Raw genomic sequence first — 14788 nt, 5'->3', positions numbered from 1 at the left:
GCCAGTGCTGACTTCATCTGTGTATGAAGCAGTGGCAAAGGGCCATGTTCTCTGAAAGCCCCAGCCCATGATTTGTTTAATGCTATTCTCTCAACATCTTGAAATAGTTAACATTTTAAAAAATATTTTATTTATTTGTTTCAGAGAGAGAGAACATGAACAGTGGGAGGGGGAAAAGTGGAGAGGGAGAAGCAGAGAGAGAGAGAGTGAGAGATCATGAGCAGGGGGAGGGGTAGAGGGAGAAAGACTCCCCACTGAGTGGGGAGCCAGATGTGGGGCTTGATCCTGAGACTCTGGATCATGTCCTGAGCCGAACGCAGATGCTTAACTGACTGAGCCACCCAGGTGCCCCTTGAAATTCTTAACTGCTGAGCCAAGGGCCTGCATTTTCATTTTGTCCTGGGTTCCTGTATTTTATAGCTGGTCCTGTACAATAAGTACATTTTGATTACATATTATTAAGTTGAATATACAGAGTATTGGGGGCAGTATTCCCATACACTCCTAAAGGATCAATGAAAAGAAAAGTCATTCCAATCTGAATAAGTGACTTTCCCCAGGGAGAAAAAAAAAGAAGAGAAAGGTAGACTAGAGAGTGCAGTAATTAGGAATATACCTGCCTGCAAAAAGTCATTGGTACACTCCGTGTATGTTAAAATCTAAACTGATAAATCTGGTTTAGTACCCATATTAAAATAAGAATTAAAAAAAGTAAAAGCCTTTTGCAATTAAAAAAGAATATGATAAAATCCACTCAAGGAATGTAAGAAATTATTTTATAAAGATATTTTCTTCTTTTTTTAATTGTATCACATGATTGTATAGCTCTGTGTTTTGCTATATATAAATGCAATTTGGGGAAAATAAGTTTATTACATCCTTGGCTTGTTCTTCCCAAAATTATGAATTTGGGAGTGAATATTTGTAAACACATAGAAATTTAACTGTGCAGTATGAACATTGAGATTTGTTTTTTGGCAGAAGTTAGTTTCCATCCTATGTACTTGCTCTGGGTGATTTAGATAATTTCCCCCAGAGAGAAAATTTGGTGCCCAGTTGGCTTAGAAAGGGTGATCAATATCCTTATAGACTATGTGATAGAGAGGCTTCTTTGCAGAAGGGAAAAGCTGACATGGCATATATATCCCTCCCTTGTTTCTGGTGGACTCTACTGGACCTAGGTATAAATAGAGGTAACACTATTTTAGCTTCTGCCATTTAGAAATTGAGGATCAGCGTAATTTCAAATAATGCACATTTGCACATTTCTCAGAGCTTTGAAAGAGTTTGTCAAAAATTATTGCTGTTGCTTTTCAGTTCTATATGGATTTATCTCTAGTGTACCAATCTCCATGCTTAGTAATTCCCAGCATAACAAATCATCCTGCTGACCTCATCCCTTGCCATTTGTGAAAACATGGGTGAACACAGTGGGCGTGATGCTAAATGAAATAAATCAGACTGAGAAAGACAAATGTTTTATTAGTTTACTCATGTGAAATCTAGAAAGCAAAACAATGAGTGAACAACAAAAAGCTGAATCAGACTTACAGATACAGAGAACAAAATGATTGTTGTGGGAAGAGAAGGTATGGAGATAGGCAAAATGGGTGAAGGTGAATGGGAGACAGAGGCTTCTGGTTATGAAATGAATAAGTCATGGGGATAGAAGACAAAGTGCAGGGAATATGATCTTTGGTATTATAATAACGTTTTATAGTATCAGATGGGTGCTACACCTGTGAGCATAGCATAACCTATAGAGTTATTGAATCACTATGTTGTACACCTGTCACTGACGTAACATTGTGTGTCAACTGTGCTCAAAAAAAAAAAAAAGTAAAAGAATTCACAATGGGGAAATGACTGTTTTTTTCAATAAATGTTGCTGGGAAGACTGCATATCCACATGTAAAAGAATGAAATTGAATCCTTACCTTATACCATAAGCAAAAACTAACTTGAAATGGGTTAGAGAGTTAAATATGAGACCTGAAACTATGAAACTCCTAGCGATGATTTTTTTGGGGGATTGAAACTAAAAAATAGGCAATGGAAACAAAAATAAACAAGTGGTATTACATCAAACTAAAAGGTTTCTGAGTATCTACTTCTAAACGACTTCTGTACTCTGTGAAGGCTGACTAGGTTGGAGTGTCTACCAGAGAATTTACAGATGACCTCTCCCAGTGGCTTTGGCTTCTCTCAGCCTGGCAGATGCCTTCCAAGAGCAAGCATCTGAGAGAGACAGGTATAGCCACATAACCTCCCTGACCTCACCTGAAGAGTAGAGGATCACTTCTACTTCTGCCTGCTGTACAGGTCATAGCAGTCACTGCTGAACTTCAAGTGAGGATCCATAAATGCTCCTAATTTTATTGTTTTCATTCCCTCTCCCTGCCTCAAATACTATTTTAAATTGTAAGATCTACACTGCAGTTGTCTCCAGCACACTCTCCTTGAAGTTCAGAGCTTTCCTAAGTGGTATCCAGGTCACCATTACTTAGGCCAGCACTGCAGTTTTGGGTGTCTGAGACCCCAGCCATAACAAAGTAGGGAGTCCCTGTAAAGAGTGTTGTGATGCCACCAGCTCCACTCTTCACTTTTCATGGGAGGCACGGAAAAGACTTTGCAGTCCCCCTTTAAAATGTCCGCAAGTAGGAATTAATTCCGGCTATAGAGTTCACAAAGAGGAGACTAAAGGTTGAAATTTTTGCCCAAGTTCACAGATCAAGAAAATGACAACACCAGAATCCAAATCCAAAAGCCTGTGCCTCCTAAACAGTAATGCCATTTGAAAGAAACTCAGTTTCTATTACTTTTCATAACTATATCTTAATTGTGCATATATAATTGTGTGATTTTTAAAAAATTTTCTCTCCCCTTTAACACTTCATGAAATGATGAGGAATCTGTTTATCTTCTTCCCTATATTCCCAAAGCACATATTAAGAGCTCAGTGAATGTTTGTTGGATGAATGAAGGGAGGGAAGTTCAATTTCATCAGGCTTGGATGAATCTTAGCTTGTCTTTCCATACAGCTGTATGGTCCTGTATGGGACATGTGGTCATTACGTCCCTTGCAGGGGATTTCTCTTCCATTACACGGTGAATGCGTTGACTGGAATAACCTTGATTACGTTGGGATGCTATATGTTAAGATTTGCCTGATTCCAGGAAACAGAATCTTCAGAGAGCAAGTTTGTATAGTTAATGAACTATTGCATCAGCTTGACAGAGGACTGGGAAATGACTTTGTCACTTTTTTGTAGACTTGAAACTCGTGCTTTTTGTGAGCTTATTTTTATAGGGCATACAGTAAAATTCTTGTTTTCTTTATACATATACTCTAAAATCACAGAAAGTCTGCCTTGCAAGCTTCATATCAGAAGCTTCTTAAAATTTTGGCATATAAATAGCAATCTGTTAAGTATTGGAAAATATATCAAGTAAATTTAACCTGTGTGATTTTTAAGGATAATGTTGGCTCCCAAAACATCTCTGACAAATCTTCATTAACATATGCACTTTTTAAGATCTCTTATTTTTCATTGACATAATTGTTGGTGTAGGTTAAATGGAGCATAAATTAGTCTTCATCAATAATTTTTCATGTGATTTAAAAATATGGTTTTAAAGCTTATTATACTTACATGCTAAATATGCACACTTTTTCCTGACTTTCAGTTAAATTTTTAGACTTAATTTAAGGAAAAAAATGTTCCTAGTTTTATAAATAGTTAAAAAATTATTTTTTCTACTAATCAGTAACTTAATAAGTAATCAGTACTCTGAAGGACAACGAAAATGGGAAGTAAAGCTGCATTTTTGTGACCCAAGGTAATTGATTAAAATAACCAATATAGTTCTACTTCCGGATACCCAGCAATTCATAATCTTAGAGAACAGAAAGGACAGATGAAACTGTAATATAAATAAAACTTTGTGAGTGTATAAATGAAATTGTGTGTATATGTCTGTGAATAAACTGAACTGTGTATTAATTGGATAGTATGAGTGTTATGTATATGCGTATGATTGACAAACAGGTACAGTAATGTGTGCTGCAAATATATATAAACAGAGGCTGTCAGTTCTGGAAAAAATAAGTTAACCTTAATAGTTAGAATCATAGGCTGTTGTAGGAAGAGCAGTCATGGTTTATCAGAAAACGTGAAAAAAAATCAAACTTGAGAATAGGAGTGTTTAAAGCAGAATGAGAGAATTCATAGAGTCTCTCACAAAATCATTTCTGAAAGGATTTTCTTTTTTCCTATCTTCATCATAGGATTAAAAAATGCAATAATCTTTTCCCCCTTTGATCATATATTATGAAAATGAAAGTTACTGAAAGCTTTCTTTTTGTTTGAATGATTTAGTGTGCACGTCAGGCAATTGAGATACTAACCTCAAATTTTATATCCTAAAGTTAACTATCCTCTAGTGCATTTCAGTTAGTTTTATAACAAAGTCAGTTCTAGGTTTGGAGTGAGAGAAAATGTATCTTTGGAGTTCATCAATGTGGATCAGAGTGTGGTTTCTAACTTGTCAGTTGAGTTTCCTTTGGCAAATGTGTCTGCATGGTTTTTTATTTTTTATTTTACTTTTTGAAAAGATTTTGATTATTTATTCGACAGAAAGAGAGACACTGAGAGAGCACAAGCAGGTGGAGTGGGAGAGGGAGAAGCAGGCTTCTCGCTGAGCGGAGAACCTGATACAGGGATCGATCCCGGGACCCTGGGATCATTACCTGAGCTGAAGGCAGACACTTAACAACTGAGTCACCCAGGCGCCCCTCTGTGTGGTTTTTTAATTAATGAATGTTTTCTAGCAAGGATGGTGTTTATAACACACAAGGCAAGCCATTTCAGCTATGGCAAGTAAAATGCTTAAGAATGGACAGAGGTCAGCAAAAAGGTGCATTTAGTCCTATGTAAAAAATCAAGGCCTGAAAAGGAATTTTGCTAATAGCCGTGGAGAGGCATACATCTGACTGAGGGATATTCAAGAGAAGGATGGAGAGTTAGATTTGAAAAGAAATATATTTCTTCTTGTGTGGGTCATGAGAATAATTGTAATCAAATGCTTGAATGGAACTTTACATTTAAAACATTGTCTCAGTGTCCATGATATCAAAATCCCCTGGACAAATGTTGTGTATCAGAAAATAAAAATAGTGGTAGGCTTGGCTTCATGGCACTGTCCCTATCCTGAGCTTGGTTGGAACTGAGACTTCTCCCTTCATAAGGAGCTCAGATTGAGGCAGAACACGTCAATCCAAACCACTTTGCAGATTTTCCTGGTAATGATTCAGAGTGATTACTTGATTAGAGTGGTTCTTCACATCACTTTCAATCACAATTCCTTCCAATTTGTGGCAAACTCAGAAGGTTTGTCATCCTCCTGATAAGCCAGGTAGGATTAAATATTTTTCACACCGACTGAAAAAAAATTTTTTAAAGAAAAAAAAGAAAATGAACAACTTGCTAAAGTACTTTCTTCTCTATAGTTTTTACTAAACCTTTGATAGCTGCTGTGTTGCATACATCTGTCTGTCTTCTCTTGTTGCAAGCTATTAAAGCTAAAACAAATTTGCTGTTTTAAAATTAAAATTCTTTCACCGGGTGGGTTTAAAATGCTGATTTATGAAAATAGAAGAGGAAGTGTACTCTTGAATTTTTTGTTGTTGCTTGCCCTGTTTTGGCAAAATCAGATAGCTGAGTCATATTTCACTGCTTCTAAATATTTGGTAACACACTGGTTTATATAGAATTTGCTCTAGCAAAGCCAACAGTATGCTTTCCTAGGAATGCAGAAACCACAACTCTGCCAAACTGAGGACACATGTCATATAGTAAGAATGTTGAGGCCAAAAGGGTGGTGAAGAAAAATCAAGATAGAAATCCCATCTCTATTTACTGTGACATCTCTTTAATAAAAAATTTTGCATGAAGAGTAACCTGAAAGAGTAAAAAATTAACAAAGTTACTGAAATTAATCAATTCATTATTTAGACTTTCTCCTCAAACTCTGGAACCATAGTTTCTTTAAATATAATAGTAAGTATTAGCTCAGATTCCATAATAGAATACCACAGACTGAGTGGTTTAAACAACATATATTTATTTCTCCATGTTCTGGAGGCTCGGAAGTCCAAGATGAAGGTGTGGTAGATCCAGAGTCTGCTACAGCCTGCTTCATGGCTTGCCCAGGGTCAGCCATTTCTTGTATCCCACAGGTGGAGAGCAGAGTGAGAGCAGACCCTTTTGTCTCTTGGATTCCATTACCGGGAGCTCCACTCTCATGACCTAATTACTTTCCAAAGTCCTCAGCTCCTAAGACCATCACACTGGGGGTTGGGTTTCCACATAGCAATCTCAGGAAGGGTCACAAACCTTCAGTCTGTAACACAGTATTTCTAGCTTGCCATTGAGTAGGATTGAAAAATATAAAACTTCTATTCACTTGCAAGTGATTTCCTCAGCAAATTTTAATGCAAGTGGACACAACTTAAGAAGAATTAAGGTAGGCCATTTTGGACCTGGGATATGCCAAGGTCACAGTTCCTCAAACATAAATTTTGGAAATCACAGCTGATATTGAGACTTTGGAAGACTTGACACCCTGATATTTATTCAGCTGGGCACATGCTAGGCCAAGTTGTACAGCAGATGTGCTAAAAAATTTATCCCCCCTAAAATTACCTTAAAAATACTAGCCATACCTGAATGTTTTTAGTCTTAGCTATTACTTTTAAATATGCCTGCAGAGCATAAAATACCTATATTTGGAGGATCCCATGAAGTAGTAAATTCCGCATAGAGTTATAGACTGTGAAATCATTTGTATTTAAGGGGTATTAAACACACTTTGAAACCTATCCTATTTCAAACTTATCAATTGTACTTTGGGAGCTGATGTGCCTGAAAGGGACATTAAATATTAATCATTCTGAGCCTCTCATTTTAGATTTTATGATCCTAATTCAAAGTAGCTAAGGGTTTACTGTGATTGGAGTATTTGTTAAGAGCAAAAGATAAAAGAAATCCAGTTCTTGGATTGAAAAGAATACACCTAGTATTTACTATACTTTTCTGCTTCTGCTATTTTCAGCTTTTTTCATTTCCAGTTGTCTGGAATCACTTTGCTTCAAAGCTAGTAAGGAATATCTCTTGAAACTCTCCAAAGACTAACACAATTTCAAGTTAAATCACTTCACAAGTCTTAGGCAGTTATAACATAGCAACACATTGTGACAAACCACAGGTATTGTAAAACCTAGAACAAAAGTTTAATGATGGTTAATTTATTTCCTCCCTTATGGAGGTTCTTTCTCAGAGTATTAACACATTTTACAACTGCAGATTTTGTAGAAATTTGTTGGCTTCATGGAAAAATAAAAAAACCCAAAAACCTCAAAAGAATTTTCAATAACTTTCTTTGTTCTGGTGAAGAGTGTTAAGTCAATGAAGAGATTTACTCATTGAAAGATTGGCTGTTGTCATAAACTGTAAATTTCTTGCCATTATTATCAGAAATATTTAACAGCTGTATTTTAGAGATGCTCTTGTCCATCTTCTAAGCTTGTTTCATACTTTCAGTTGCCGATTGAATGCCTCATTTGATGGAGTGCTCAGCTCCAAAGTCAAAGTTCTGAACATCTCTCCTTAAACCCAAACCCAGTTCTTTGCCCCACTTGTAGACTCCTGGTAACAGTGTCATTATTTTGCTAGGTTTAAAATTTGCCTGCTGCTTTGTCCTCTTCTGTTTCAAATGATCCAGTTAGCCACATTGGTTAGCCTGTTTTTGCCTTTCAAATACTCTGAAACCCTTTGATTTTCATTTCCATTGCCCCAAACTGATTGGGGCAATGATTTATGAATTTCCCCTGTCATAGTAGCAGACTAATTCCTCTCCCTGTTCCTTAACTCAATATGCCTTTCAATACACACTTTTTAACATCTTATTCTCTTGCTCAGAAGTCTTCAATGGTTCCCTATTGCTGGATGATATAACTATGTATTTTTAGCTTGTAAGTCAAGGACAGACTACTTTTTTTATCTAATATCAAACCCTCAAATCTAAACCTTGACAACTTCTTTTTCTTCTTTTTAAAATATTTGACTTCAATAATTCAGATCATGCCAATTTGCTAATCTATAGCATGGCCACAAGGTCTATATACATAGGCAGTGTTTGACATATCTGACCACATTAAGTGATCACTTAATGCCTGTCTTTGATGGTCTAGGGAAGGGAAGGCTGCTTTGAGTGATTTTTTTTTCCCCAAAGATTTTATTTATTTATTTGACAGAGAGAGAGAGAGAGAGATCACAAGCAGGCAGAGAGGCAGGCAGAGAGAGAGATGGGGAAGCAGACTCCCTGCTGAGCAGAGAGCCCGATGTGGGGCTCGATCCCAGGATCCTGGGATCATGACCGGAGCCGAAGGCAGAGGCTTAACCCACTGAGCCACCCAGGTGCCCCTGCTTTGAGTGATTTTGAAAGGTTGACAGACCACTTAGGATTTCCAGTAATGAGGGACTCTTTGGATGATAATTTCCAGAGCTGGATTGGATGATGTGGCCATGTGGAATGGGATGTTGGCTTATCTGATTTGAAGGGAGTGTCTTGATTTCTTCCTCACAGTAATGTTATAGGGCCACATTCATTTAGTGAAGAGATACAAATTGCAGATGCACATGCAAGAACTGATGGAAATACACTACCTCACTGCGGTTTTCTGTGGCACAGCAAGAAACTATGCACATTGCTAATGAGGGACAATGTACTGAACATGGTATGAAATGTCAATGAATTTATTATGTACTGTCATGTAATAAAGATAAATGATTTTAATGTATATTTTCCTGGTTCCCCAGGCATTTTGGCTACCCTGTAGAATGTTCTTTCTTTCTCTTAAACAATTATAACATTTCTTTAATTTTTTTTTTTTTCTGTCTCCAAGTTGGTTTCATTCATAACTTCTTTCCAGGTAACTCAGCCTGGAATAATTTGCTCAACTTCCACAGAAATTATTGTTTTGTCTGTGATGGGATATTTGCAAGGATTACTTAGCAAAAGTGGTGTTCTTTCTATCAGTTTTAATTCTTCTCTTGACTTTTACCCCAAACATCCCCTTCTCCCACACCTTGCTTAGAGAATTAGACACGAGTGTCCAGGTACTTTTCCAGATGATAGTCATTGTAGAGCCACAGAATTTAAATCATGTAAATCTATTCTTAACATGTAAGTATGAATACTGATAGCTTGGGTGTAAAAAAGAAATGTGTATACATTTGAAACATGAGTTCTCCTTTTCTCAGACTGGTTAATATTCTTTCGGCTGCAGAAGGGGTGGAGAGAGATGATGTGGACAAGAGAGCAGTTAGAACCCTCCCTGAAGTTCTACCTCACTATCATCCTAAGTGGGCTCTCCTTTTTAAGCAGCTGGCCTGTTACCTAGTGACCACTGGGAGGCATGAGGCCAATTTGTACCTTGAGATTTTTCTTAGCAGCTTGTTTTAGAAGCAAAATCTTTGTTCCAGTGGCCAAGAATCTAGTATAATGCATCTCAAATTATCTAGTAGTGAAACTCAGTTGTCTGTGTATATTTAAAGTTTTCATTTCCAATCAATTGCAGACTTATATTTTGTAAAATACAATAAAAATGAATTACTAGAAAAATGGGATTAAAAAAGATATTCAAAAAATCAAATCCAATATCTTGTAAGAATCAACAGCTGTAACATTATTCAAATTATTATGGAAGTTTTTTTTTTTTTAAGTATTAGAATGTCTAGGTTTATTTCATTGGCGCTAGTAACAAATAGTGTCCAGACCACCACTCATCTGTGGACGATACTTGGAATAACCGTGTTCTAGTTAGTCTCTGCTGTCAAGTGTGGAGCTGGAGCAACTAGAGGTGGTAGGGAACTGAGAAAGCCACCACTCAGCACACTTCAATAACTATGCACCTGGGAGAGGCTGGGCACGCTGGCCAATTGAAACAACCTGATATCTCTCTCTGCCCTGAAACAGGGGTCTAGCAAATGCTTTCCACCCCCATCCACTTCTCTCCTCCATAGGCTGTTTATTTAATCCTCAGTTATGAAATAATCTCTTCATGGAAGGTCCATCATATTGTGGTCTTAAAAATTGTTTTAAAAAATGGGGCGCCTGGGTGGCTCAGTCAGTTGCACATCTGACTCTTCAATTTTAGCTCAGGTCATGATCTCAGGGTGGTGAGATAGAGCCCTGCATTGGGCTCTACACTGGGTGTGGAGCCTACTTATGATTCTCTCTTTCCCTCTCCCTCTGCCCCTTCCCCCTGCTACTCATGCACACTCTCTCTCTCCAAAATAAACAAACAAATAAATATTGTTTTAAAAATGTATTAATATTTATTCTTCTAAGTTTTCACTTTATTTTCCCCTGAAAGATCTTAAGATTCTTGGGATTAGACAGTAAATTTTATTTTTCTTTGCATTTCCCACATTTTCTAGTTCAATGCCTTACATAATTGCCTGTAACAATTTATTTGTTCTGATTAAGCAAAAATGCCACTCAATTCCAAAGAAAACATTGCAAAATTGTCATTGTTTAAATAAGCTATAAAAGCTCTTAAAAGTTATTTTTGGTATTCTGGTTTGTCTTATGCATACCGGGTGGAGTTACTTATTTAGGTTGATAGAAATCTAAGAGGTCAAAAAGGACCTTGACATTTCTAAACTTTAGTTTGTTTCCTCATCTGTAAAGGAGACGTAAGAGCAGCTTTACTTCTAGGTTATTTTGAAGGTTAAGTACTACTTACAAAGCACCTAAAATATGCTTTGTACATAGCAGTTACCCAAAAGGATTAGTGGTCCTCCTCCTCCTCTTACTGTTAGCAGTGAGAATCTTAATGCTTTGCTCTTGTTGCAATCAGCATATAATACATGATTGTCGATAAAATGGCTTTTCTTCCCTTTATATATTGATCGCATGCACACAAATATAGCTACTTAAAGGAAGAAAATAGTTTTTAAAATCTTATTTCTAGCTTTAAGAAGAGACACAACTAGTTAATGAAAATGGTAATATACATTTCTTCCCTTTATTTTTAGTGCCAAGTTTATGATACTTTACCTACATTTATATTCCCCAAAGAATCTTGTATCCCTGAGGAAACCATCTGAAAGAGACAAAAATACTGATTTTGCCTCAGGGGACTCTAAGAATTTGGACCAATATCTTCCCTGGAGGATCACCAACAAATTGCTAATGTCGACTTGCATCATTAGCTTAGCCAAGATCTCAACATCTTAAATATATTTCTCATTACTTACTTGTTCTTAGTAAACAATTGAACTTGAATTTTCTCTTTAACCATCTCATAAATTCACAATTCTAATTCAAGGCTATAGTAGTGAGAGGGGAGAGGAATGTTTGTGTTCCTTTCTTAGCTTTGAATTTGCTGTTAGGAGCAATTAGACAAAACACCAGTCTAGAAAGTAACCTTCTGTTGTGTCATTTCCCTTTGCTTTTAAACTTCTTTGTGTTTTGGGGTGCCTGGGTGGCTCAGTCAGTTGACCAGTTGCCTTCGGCTTGCGTCACGATCCCAGTATCCTGGGATCGAGTCCCACATCGGGCTCCCTACTCAGTGGAGAGGCTTCTCCCTCTTCCGCTGCCTGCTGCTCTGCCTGCTTGTACTCTCTAGCTCTGTGTCAAACAAACAAGAAAATAAACAAACAACAAAAAAACCCTTTAAAGTTCTTTGTGTTTCACTAGTACTCTTGAGTTTGCTAATAGGTGTTGTTTTAAAGCCTTTTGTGTACTTGTGAATAGTGATTTATTTTTTTCTTGATTTTATTTATTAATTGACAGACAGAGACCACAAGTAGGCAGAGAGGCAGAGAGAGAGGGGGAAGCAGGCTCCCCGCTGGGCAGAGAGCCCGATGCGGGGCTCGATCCCAGGACCCTGAGATCATGACCTGAGCTGAAGGCAGAGGCTTAACCCACTGAGCCACCCAGGCGCCCTGAGATTTTTAAACAACATATAATCATATACACATGTAGGGATAGTCTGGCGTATTTTTCACTCATTTGCTTAGTTCCAGTGTAAATTTTCTCTTGTTCATATTCTGATTGCACTCTATGTTCTAAATACCAATAGTCCTTCCCCCCCCCCCCCAAACCTGTTGTTGGTTTCAATACCACAAATTGATTTCTTTAGATTTTATGACTCTGTCATTTCTCTTATGTTTTTGGACATAATGCAGAACCTTTGATTTCCAAGGATTTTCTTTTGCTGCTGATTGTCTCTTCTTTTGGTAATTAACCATTATTTATTCTTTTGGATGAAGAAGCAACTCATTTTTATTTTTTATTATAAAAGATTTTTATTTATTTACTTGACAGAGAGAGAGAGAGAGTACAAGTAGGCAGAGGGGCAGGCAGAGCGGCAGGCAGAGGGAGAGGGAGAAGTAGGCTCTACGTGAGCAGGGAGCCCAATGTGGGACTCGATCCCAGGACCCTGGGATCATGACCCGAGCTGAAGGCAGACGCTTAACTGACTGAGCCATCCAGGTGCCCCTCGTTTTTATTTTCTAAACTAAGGAGAGGCATTCTCCCTCAATGGAGGAACTAGACCATTGCTTAGGCCACTTGACTACTCACCATTACTGTTTACTTATCCTGGTCTGCATGATCAGTCACCCTCTGGACTGTATTTTAAAATACAGTTACACATTGTACAACTAAACTTTAAATCAACATGAAATGATTTCCTGACACTGTTGTTAGCAGGCGTTGCTTCTAGTATAAATCCTGGATTCGTTTCTTAAAAAAAAAAAATATTTGAAATCATTTTAGGTTTTTAGGGGTCTTGTATGGTTAGAACAGAAAGTTCTATGTACCTTCACCCAACTTTTCGTATGTGAACATCTTACACAACCATGATACATTTTCAAAACTAAGATATTAAAATTGATATAGTACTATTAACTAAATTATAGACTTTATTTAGATTTTATTAATTTTTTATTAAAATTTTCCAGTAATATTGTATTGGTGTTCCAGGATCTAGTACCGGATACTATGTTATATTTTGTTGTGATGTCTCTGTAATCTCTTCCAATCTTCCAATCTGTAGTAGTCCTTTTTTCTTTGTCTTCATGACCTTGGTATTTTTCAATTGCAGACTGTTCCTTGATTTGAGCTTGATATTTTCTTATAGTTACACTGAAGTTATTAATTTGGAGGAAGAATACCATAGAAGCCAAGTTGTATTTTCAGTACTCTCTATCAGAGTTGACATGATATCAACATGCCTTATTCCTGGTGTTGTCAACTTCATGATTTGGGTAAGATGCTTGCCAGATTCTCTACTGTAGTTACTCTTCCTACCTCCCCTACAACCCTTTCCCGCATACATCCTGCCCCCTGCCATTGCCCAGAAGTGAATCACTAAGTCCAGCTCACCATCTAGGACAGGAGACTTAGCCTCTACCTTTAGGAAGGAAACCTATCAAAGAATTTATGAGCGTATGTTAAAGACACTACAGTGATTAGTAAATATGTCGGGGATAAAATATTTTTAAAGATTTGTTTATTTATTTTACAGAGAGAGAACACTTATGAGAAAGAATGTGAGCAGGGGGAGGGGCAGAGGCAAAGGGAAAGAGAGAATCCCAAGCAGACTCCCTGGTGAGGGCAGAGCCCCAAGTGGGGCGTGATCTTACAACCTGAGATTATGACCTGCGCCGAAAATAAGAGTCTGCCGTTTAACTGACTGAGGCATCCAGTCGTCCCTTGAGGAGATAATTTAAAGAATAAGGAAATATCATTTCTCTTTAGAGTTTTGCCCATTATTTTTATAGTTTATTGGTAGATTTTGCCCGCAGCAATTATTTTTTGTTGTTCCAATGGTGATTTTCAATTTTTCTCATTCCTTTTACATTTATTACTTGGAATTCTTCCTTAAGGAAAATCTATTCCTTCTGCATTTACTCATGAAATCAATCATTTACTTAGATAAGGATGGACAGATGTATATTTACCCTATTCTTTGGGTTATAAACAATGTTATCATTATTAGTTTGTTGTTTAAATTATTCCAGTCTTGGCCACTGAAAGATTTTTCAGGTTGTTCTCTGTCCCCTTTTGGTTTACCCCATCCTTTTTTTGTTCCTTTAAGCTCTCCTTCATTTTCTGACAGTAAAAAATGTCCCATGCTATCCTGTCTTTGTCCTCTATCAGCCCTAGAATCAGTGATTTCTCTGAAGGGTCTGTTATGGGTTGAAATGTTTGTGCCCCATTATATGTTTATTAAAATAAAAAATTTAAAAAAAAAAAAAAAAAAAAAAGAAATGTTTGTGCCCTTCCAAAATTCAAATGCTGAAATCTAATCCACAATGTAATAATGGTATTCAGAGGTGGAACATTGGGGACATAATTAGGTCACAAGAGTGGAGTCCTCATGAGTGAAATTAATGCCCTCATAAAAAAAGGCCAGAGAGCTGGCTTGCTGTCTTTCTGCCTTCTGAGAATAATGAAAAGTTGTCAGCCTACAACCACAAAGTGGCTCTCAGCAGAATCTGACCATGTTGGCACCCTGATTTCAGATTTCTAGCCTCCAGAACTGTGAGGAAAACAAACAAACAAACCAAAACCAAAAAACAAAAAACAAACAAAAAACAAACAAACCACCACCAACCAAAAAACCCTTTCTGATGTTTATAAGCCACCCAGTCTATGTTATAGGTTATATGCTCCATAGGTATCGTGTTTTAGCAACCTAATCTCACCAAGC

This window comes from Martes martes (assembly GCF_963455335.1).
Source record: "Martes martes genome assembly, chromosome: 1".
NCBI lineage: Eukaryota > Metazoa > Chordata > Mammalia > Carnivora > Mustelidae > Martes > Martes martes.
Note: the sequence above shows the minus strand (reverse complement) of the source record.